Source organism: Aedes aegypti, chromosome 2 (assembly GCF_002204515.2).
Source record: "Aedes aegypti strain LVP_AGWG chromosome 2, AaegL5.0 Primary Assembly, whole genome shotgun sequence".
Lineage (NCBI taxonomy): Eukaryota > Metazoa > Arthropoda > Insecta > Diptera > Culicidae > Aedes > Aedes aegypti.
This window is the reverse complement of record NC_035108.1, coordinates 98335455-98345747: the sequence shown is the minus strand read 5'-3', so window position 1 is coordinate 98345747 and position 10293 is coordinate 98335455.

Sequence of the window (10293 nt, the reverse complement as noted above, 5' to 3'; positions counted from 1 at the left end):
CGAATAGTTCTCGCGGAGTTGCGATTGTGTTTCCATAGTCTTTTGCAAGACTTGTTCTTTTTGCCATTTGCTTGAGAGTGCCACCAATAGCGTCACAGGGGCCTTTGCCGTGGGATGTGGCAAAAAAGTGCATTCTGCTTCCAATCCATCCATTTGCCAAGCTGGCAATTTTTTTTTTATTTTCATAATGAGCTGCAGCTCCATCTGACATAAAAACTTTTGAGAAATTTATTTTTTGTTTAACAAAATTTATCAACTTTGAAATAAATAGCTGAACTGCTACTGTATCATGGGTCAACACTTCTGATATTATAATAAAACTAACGTTTTCCAATTTATTATCTCGCTAATTACCAGTATTTCACCTTGTTTTAAGGAGTTTTTTTTGTTTCGTAGAAAAGAAGACTGTTATTTGCAAATAAAATCATGAGTTATTAGCTTGTTGGTGGTTATGGATTTTGATTCACTTCGCCTCCACCCGAACGTCGTTTTTTCTTAGGCGGACTTCTGTGGAGCCTGATCACTAAGCGACATGACTCACAAATATGCATAGTTTCATCAAGCTGATGACTATATCCCATAGCACGTATGTGTTTGATCATTGTTGGTGACAAGTTTCGCAACTGGCTACGCCTGCACTTGGGATTGTTTAAACCGGCGCAACATCTCGAAATTTTAATGCACGATAAATCTTGTTGATCCATCTTTAACTTCTTTTCACAAATGACTTAGATAAAATGAAAAGAGTTTTATTGACATCAAGCTTAAATAGTTATATGCATAGGTAGAACGACAATTATAAGTTAAATACCTATCTTTCTATACACTCACGCGGTGATTGTTGAGTAACTCAGGTCGTTAACGGACATTTTAGGTAGATAACAATACAAACATTATTTCTTATTCATCTGGCTTGTAACGCAGGTACGTTTAGTAGTATTTTCTAGAGGAAAATTTAATGGGGTATAGATCAGGTTGTTCCTTTTCAATGTTTGCAATCTTTCGAACCATAAAAATCCGTCGGATTGTTAGACGGAGTTGATTTTCTCATAGGCAGAGGCGAAATCCATAGATTGCCTTCATTTAAAAAACATAATCACTGCATAATTCCGTTTTTTAACTATTCTCAATAAAAAATACAATTTATTTCTGATTCATATTCATTTATCACTTGAAAACACGGTTTAGAACAAAATCTTTGAAAAAAAAATCAGTTTTGGACTTGAAAAATTCGTTGTTAGAAAAACTTTTTTCACTTAGATATGCCCAATTTGCAATGTATGGACGACTTCTAGTAAATTTAATTACGAAACTTTTTGCTTAAGGATGATCAAAATCTGAAATGGCCGTTTTTTTAAATCGACTTTAAAGTTTTGAATCATTGTTTTTTCAGTGTAGAAAATGTGTTTTTATTTTTTCAATATTTTTCTCTAAAACGTCAGGAAATTTCACGACAGTCCCCCATACAACACTTTTTTGTAGGTCTTACCGTTTTCGAGTTATACGGGTTTATAAAAAAAGTAAAAAAAAAATCTTTGACCCTTTCCGAATGTTAGTCTTGTTCGATTTTGAAAAAAAAACAAAGTATGTAAAGTATCTTAGTTTCACATAGTCTTCACACCCAGAAAGTTTCATTGAATTCTGAAGGGGTGCTGCCAATCCCTTTGTCGAGTTGGCGTGAAATCCGTCTCATTCGTTTTGCTCAACTAATTAACAGAAATGATGTTATTTCGTTTAGTGTGTTGTGGATCCCTCACAATCAAAGTTACCCGCATTATCAAAGATACCCCGTTTTACGGTACCGTTTTGTCTCAAATTCCGAACAGACTCATATTCCGAACACTCACTTTTTGTATGGCGATTTGGTTGAAATGTTTCGTTGAAATATGTCACCAAATAACAAGGAAATGGCTGTCAATTGCAATTCAATTTTAACAATTCCAATATAATTTTTACCGCGGGATTAGTGATGAGTCTCGAGTTTGAGACCAGTAGAACAAGCTCAGATAAATTTGTTTGCGAAATTATTCATTTGAATACGATTTATTCGTGCTGTTCGGAATTTGAATCAAGGTGTTCGGAATATGAGACAGCACAAGCACAGTGTTCGGCATTTGAATCAAAATGTTGTTCCATACTTTTACGTAAAAACAATACTAAAACTAATTAAATTAACATTATTATTGGTACACCCCACAGCTAACAGTTAGGCTTTGCGAAGAAATCAAAATTTACACAAATATCAGCCAATTTATGCCAATCAGATGCATTTGAAGTCGCTGTTGGCCTTAAGTGTTCGGAATATGAGTCAAAACGGTATATGAGAATCAGACCTTCATTTTACGATTGCATTTAATTTACGTTTCCTCGATCAAGTTCGTATACTGAAATACCAATGTCAGTAGATTTATTACTCCACACACTCATAGCATTGTATTGAATTGGTACCAGTAGAAGACTCAATAGTAAACAAAAATCATTGTCCACGTAAAATCTGTTCAAGGTAAGCGTCGATACTTAATAGCCGAAAAGCTGAAAATCCCAAATTCTCACAACATTGCTAAAACCTTACAATCCCTTTAACTCTATAAAGTAGGTACACACTGCCGCATTTTGATTCGAAAAAAAAACAGTCCAACACAGATAAGTATAAGTTGGTTCTTGACGAATGATTGTCCATCCGTTCAACAGCGTATTGTCGTCATCGTTGTCGTTTCTGTAAGCAATGCAACGTGAGAGTATTGACACTGACCGGCGTTGCATCCAACGAACCCGAAGGGTTTCACTGCCGCCAAAGTGAAAGGAAGTTTTTCTGGTTGTTTTCAATTTCGCAAACCACCCCAAGTTCACTACTCTCAAGGACCAAGCCGTGCATCATGCTGTAAATGTTCCCGCACTGACGACCTTCAGCGAAACATACGACGGAACCTGATTTTTGGCGTTTCATGACTTCCCTTCTCTAGATGATATGTAATGTGAGATTAGTGGAGCAGTTGCTTTTCAGAAAAAAATCTGAAGGTTAAATCTTAGTATAATGTATTGTACTTGCTAAAATGCAGCTTTGTTCTGGTGTAAAGTATCACCGGGAGTTTTGAATTTCAGATTTCAACTAATTGACACCGTTGATTCGTCGAAGCAGTTTCACGCATGCCTTCTAAGTACTGCTATCCACGACCGGATTAGAGTTCATGCAAATGACAAACGGCGACCGCTTTGTCAACTGCATGTAATCCAACCATTAATCTATCGATCAATCCCCCTCATTGGAATGCACTGTGCGTTCCTCGTCGGGTTAATATGCGATTAGATAACCTTTTTCCAATCAGGTTCGATCGAAACCATGATGATCATCCAGTACAATGAAATTTCTTTTTACAAAAATTGCTTTTGAGAATCATACAAGTGATGCAAGCTATACGCTAATTTGCCTTGGTGTTCAGTACCAACGAATGTTTAAGGCTACTCAAGAACACCAAATGTAACTGGTAACTTACTAGTATTTTTTTTTTTGTTACATTAAAAAAAATCAATGATTTCTGTTTTTTCGTGTTTTGAAGGCCTCGGGACCAAAGGGGCTATTGCTGATCTCATTTTTTCTTGATAGTAAATTTTACGTTTACTGTCAAATTTTCAGCGATGTATGTTTTTTATTTTTTAGGATATAATTTTTTGAAAATAAATTTCAGTCATTTTTCATCGGCACGCACTGTAGGTCTCAACGGAATAGATTTTTTATTTAAATAAATATCATAACTTTTGAACAGCTCAACCGATTTCCAATCTTTTTCATGGAATGATAGCTTAAGATTTCAACTTTTCAGAAAAAAATATAAAAATCTGAAAAAATAGTTTATAAATATGTATAAAAATTTCAAAAAAAAAAAAAGACAATATTATTTATATTTTTTCATGTAAAAAAAAAATATTTCGGGGTTTTCATTCCATGAAAAAAGATTGGACATCGGTTGAGCTGTTCAAAAGTTATGATTTTTATTAAAATAAAAAATCTATTCCGTTGAGACCTACAGTGCGTGCCGATGAAAAATGACTGATTTTTATTTTCAAAAATTTATATCTCAAAAAAATAAATATTTGGTCCCGCTTTGGTCCCGAGTCCTTCAAAGCACGACGGAAACGGAAATTATGGTTTTTTTTTGTAAAAAACAGTTTTTGTGAAATTTTATATTTTTCTTGAAAAGTCAAAATCTTCAGCTTTCATGCCGTCCAATAAAATTGAAAATCGGTCAAGCGATTCAAAAGTTATGATTTTTATACAAATAAAAATTTTGCAAAATCGCGATTTTTCTGGTCACCCTATTTTGGAAATGGTCACCCTAATAAAAAAATCCAAAAACATGTGTATCGTTATTTCGGATAAGGAACAAAATAGCAAATTTTCACGGAATTCGGTGACCCACCAGGGTTTTTCATGGAATGGCTGTATACAGATCTTCCTTGGTGAAATCTTAAAGATATCCTAAACATTTTTGTGGAAATTTCAAAATATTCATTCGCGATGCATAATTAATTCATGGATGAATTTCTTGAAATAAATATTTGGAAAACAAGTAATTTATTCAGGAATTCTTCTTTTTTTATAAGAAAAATTTTAGTATATAAAAACATCCGGTGAGTGTTTTTGGAGAAAATCTTACAGTAATCCATGATGGAAGTCGTTGAGAAATAACTCATGTACTCTAAAAAGAGAACTCGTACATCGATCACTGATGAAACTCTGAAGCATTTAAAAAGCCTTGAAGGAATCATTGGAAAAAACTACCAAACGATACCTTCAGCTCATGGTTGTGCTCTCACGATTTACATGTAATGCAGGCTTAAGATCTCCTAGACGAAGTCTTATAGTGTTTTCTAGAATAAAAATATCGTAGAAATCTGTGGAAATTTAAGAGGAAATCTGAGAGAGTCCATGAGGGAATTTTCACGACAGACCTGTGAAAACTGCTGTTTTTTGGGAAATTACATTAAGCATTCTTTAAGAAAATCCTACCAGAATATTTGTACGAAACATTGGTAAAATTCTAAATAATTCTTATCAATGAATGCAGAAATCTCTTGAAGAAAGAATTTCCTAACCGCATGCTCGAGGACTGCGAGGAAGAACTCTCGAAGAACCATCAGGAAGACAAATCATGATTTCTGGAGTCATAATTATGATTCATCATAAGCGTAACAACCAAAGTGACAACACTGAGCGGTGCGCTTTGCTTCAAGTCATTGGAATCGATCACCCACAATTCAACACGACAAATTGGTAGTATGGTAAAGTACGGGGTTCTAAATCATGAGGTCCTTGGTTCAAACCTCGCTCTGGTAAATTTTTTTTTTCTTTTCGTTTTCATTTTATCGGGTTGACTGACAGAACTATAAAAAGATCATAAATGGATGCGCGAGTCATGATTTCGAGAAATCAGATACAAAAATATAATGCTTGTTTTGCATTACGGCAATCTGACTCATGATATCATGACTCCGAATCATAGTGTATTTTCATAAGATGAAAACACTCTGGAATCATGATATCAGGGTGCATAGCATAATCATGATTTTGGAATTCTGATTTCTACTCGTGTATACGTGGAAATAATGTCAAGAACAAAAAGAACACCTTTACTCCTTGAAATTCGAGATCAAAAAGCCACATCTTAGATCATCACTGAGGATATAGCTGCCTCTAAGATGTTCTCTTGAGTTAACTTTAGAGTATACAAACCATTCATCAGTAACTAAACTAATACTGTGTTACCTCATATGATGGTCGTATGCTGACAGGGAAGGGGGGTTTGCTTTAGCTTTTACTTCTGCAAACCTGGAGCGTCTGTACTCCATTATAAAAGCGGCTCACAACAGCGTCTGTTCTGTTCCCCATATCAGGGGCGGCTGATCATTGTCCGAGTGCCAGAGAAGGACGTTAAGCTAAACTGGCACTATTGTCTTCCGAACATTAAGGGGAATCATAGGAGATTTGAACGCTCAGGTTGGCCAGGAGGAAGAGTTCAGACCGACGATTGGAAAGTTCAGCGCCCACTGGCTGACGAGAGAGAACGGCCTACGACTGATAGATTTTGCCGCCTTCAAGAATATAGCCAGCGCAGCCTCCCTTATCGTTTGACGTTTTGATCGATGGACGGCACTTCTCCGATATAACCGACGTCAGAACCTATCGTGGCGGTAACATTGACTCCGACCACTACCTGGTGATGGTGAAACTGTGCCCAAAACGATCCGTCATCAACGATGTACGGTACCAACGTCCAACTCGGTACAATCTAGCGCGACTGAAACAACCGCATCTTAAGGCAGCGTTGCTTGATGAGGGCGACCTAGATTGGGCCCCTCTTGAGGACTGCTGGAGAACAGTCAAAGCGGCGATTAACGACGCTTCCGAAAGCGTTGTCGGATATGTGGAACGGAGCTCAAGAAACGATTGGTTCGACGAGGAGTGCCAGGAAATTTTGGAGGAGAAGAACGCAGAGCGGGCTGCAATGCTGCAGCATGATACGCGACGGCAAAACGTGGAACGATCCAGCATGAAGTGGAAACAGCAAACCCGCCTAGTCCGGGACAAACTGCGCCGCCTGGAAGAGGTGGAATGCCAAGAGATGGAGTTGCTGTATCGTTCTCAAGAAACGCAGAAGTTCTATCAGTAGCTCAACACATCCCCCAAGGGCTTCGAGCCGCGAACTGAAATGTGCCGGGATAAGGATGAGAGCATCTTGACAGACGGACGCGAGGTGATTGAAAAGTGGAAGCTGCACTACAATGAACACCTGAATAGCACAGAGAACACAGGCATAGAAGGTCAGGACAGCGAAGGCGATAGCTACGTCAGCACTGCGGGCAGTGGAAACCAACCAGCTTCCATGAGGGGGTTAGTGAAGGATGCAACAAAAAACAACAAGTCCGCTGATACCATCTTTGGTATCGGAGCCGAACTCATCAATATGGGTCCGAACAGGTTGGCCGCTTGTCTGCATCGGCTGATAGTTCGAATCTGGGAAACCAAACTGCTACCGGAGTAGAGGAAGCAAATATTTATATGCGCTATCTACAAGAAGGGCTACCAACTGGAGTGTGAAAATTATCGTGCAATCACTATCCTAAACTCCGCCTACAAAGTGCTATCCCAGATTTTCTTTCGTCGTCTATCACCTAGAGCAAAGTTAGAGTTTTTGGGAAGTTATCAAGCAGGTATCAAGAACGGATCCAATCTTTTCCGTGCGACAAATCCTCTAGTAATACCTGTCCATCGATTTCAAGGCGGCATACGACAGTATCAATCGCGAAGAGCTATGGAAGATTATTGACGAGAATGGTTTTCCCGGGAAACTGACTAGACTGATCAAAGCAACGATGGATAGTGTACAGTGCTGTGTGAAGATACCGGGTGCATTATCGGACCCGTTTGAAACACGCAAAGGACTTCGCCGGAAAGCGTTATGAAACAGGTGGGCTATAACATGCGGGGCACGATCTTCAATAAATCCAGCCAGTTCATCTGTTTTGCTGACGACGTGTACATTGTCTGAAGAACGTTCCAGGTGGTTTTTGAACAGTATACCAGGCTGAAACTTGAAGCAGACTGGATTGGATTGAAGGTAAATACGTCGAAGACAATATATTTTCTGGTTGGAGGAACCGAGCACGATAGAGCTCGCATTGGCAGCTGCGTGACGATCGACGGAGATGAGTTCGAGGTGGTGGACGAATTTGTCTACCTCGGATCATTGATAACGTCGGATAACAACTGCAGCAGAGAAATTCGAAGACGTATTATTGCCGTAATTCGTGCTTACTACAGACTCCGCAAGAACTTGCGGTCTGGTAAACTTCACTTCCGTACTAAGTGTACCATGTACAAGACACTTATAAGACCGGTAGTCCTCTACGGGCATGAGGCAAGGACAATGCTCGAAGAGGACCTGCAAGCGCTAGGAGTTTTTGAACGACGTGTGCTTAGGACGATCTTTGGCGGAGTATGTGAGGTCGACGTATGGAGGAGAGGAATGAACCACGAGGTTGCGCAACTCTACGATGAACTAAGTATCCAGAAAGTCGCCAAAGATAGAGGGGTACGATAGGCAGGGCACGTTATGAGAATGCCGGACATCAATCCCGCAAAAATGAGGTTCACCTCGAATCCGGCCGGTACAAGACGAAGAGGAGCGCAACGAGCTAGGTGGTTTGACCAAGTGGAGCAGGATCTTGGAAGTGTGGGGCGATCGAGGAACTGGAGGTTAGCAGCAATGGATCGAGTTAGCTGGCGTCACATTGTGGCGCAGGCCATGTCTTGAAGGACGTATCACCATCAAAAGTAAAAGTATACGACAGTATTGACCGTGTAGAACTATGGAAGATCATGGAAGACAGATAGTTTGGTTCGAGGTTTTGTCGCTAGGTGGCGCTAGTCAGCATGTAAAATTGAGCATTTTGAACTAGTTCTAGCTTGTGATCCATAAGAGATAGAAAATTCGAGTCTTCGGCAAAGTTGTTCAGGGGATCAAGGACATCCGGAAGACAGATAGTTTGGTTCGATATTTTGCCGCTGGGTGGCGCTAGTGAGCATGTAAAACTGAGCATTCATATTCATCTGATATTAAAATTCATCTTCACATTCAAGTAAATCGCGTCTAAGTTACTTCATATTCAATTGATTCAGGTGTCATACACCCAGACTACAATTATTCCGGTTTGTTTCGTCTCGCTATTCAATTATTAAGGTTTATTTTAATTCACGTCTTAGTACTTCAGAGCTTATTTACGCATTTTAAAGTGGTTCATGTCTGATTCATTTCATATTCAAGTATTTCAGGTTTGGTTCACTTAATATTCAAGTGATTCAGGTCTGATTCACTTAATGTTGAACTAGTTTGAAATGCTCACTAGCGCCAAACCAAACTGTTTGTCTTGCGGATGTCCTTGACAACTGAACAACTTTGCCAAAGACTCGAACTTTCTATCTCTTGTGGATCACAGGCTAGAACTTGTTTAAAATGCTCAATTTTGAATGCTCACTAGCGCCACCTAGCGGCGAAATCTACAACCAAACTGTACTTGGCCTTCTGAACAACTTTACCGAAGACTCAAACTTTCTATCCCTTGTGGAAGACCCGAACTTTCTATCTCTTATGGATCACAAGCTAGAACTAGTTCAAAAAGCTCAATTTTACATGCTCACTAGCGCCACCTAGTGGCAAAATCGCGAATTAAACTGTTTGTCTAACTATTTAAACCGGATGTCCTTGAACCCATGAGAAACTTTGCCGAAGACCCGAACTTTTTATCTCTTATGGATCACAAGCTAGAACTAGTTTGAAATGCTCAATTTTGCATGCTCACTAGCGCCACCTAGCGGCAACTGATCGCTTTCCGGATGTCCTTGAACCCCTGAGAAACTTTGCCGAAGACCCGAACTTTCTATCTCTTATGGATCACAAGCTAGAACTAGTTCAAAATGCTCAATTTTGCATGCTTACTAGCGCCACCTAGCGGCAAAATCGCGAACTAAACGGTTCATTTTCCGGATGTCCTTGATCCCCTGAGCAACTTTGCCGAAGACCGAACTTTCTATCTCTTATGGATCACAAGCTAGAACTAGTTTGATATGCTCAATTTTGCATGCTCACTAGCGCCACCCAGCGGCAAAATCGCGAACTAAACTGTTCACTTTCCGGATGTCCTTGATCCCCTGAACAACTTTCTGAAGATCGCTTCTTTGCAAGTCGTAAGGATCTCGAGATATAGCAATGTGAAATTACCTGTTTTGAGGTGATGCTAAACTTTTCAGGGTGATTCAATATTCAGCAGAGTGTTGCAATACTTATTTCAGTGAGTCCGTATTTATGACGGGTAGTGTATACATTTTCATAAATTATACTTCGACAATTTTCTTCTACCAAATAAGGTGCACACTTGCCTCAATAAGTATAGATTTCAACCATACGTAATTAGTATGTATAACTAACTACTTTTTTCGTTCAAATTCCTCAACAACTTACACATTTGAACAGTTGCACGGAGTTTCGTTCATCAGAAAAATCTATTTATCTAAAAAATATAAATCCACTTATATCTGGTTGTATATGCAACAACCAATCAAAATAAATGAAAAATATAATAATTAGGGTAGATGTACCAATAGTGGAGGTACTAAGCACGATTGAAATTCATTTATCCGCCTTGATTCAAGAACAGCAATTAATGTACATGTTAATGTTGTAACGGGAAGTAACGGCCATTGACTTAATGAGAAAAATGATTTCATCGCAGTAATCC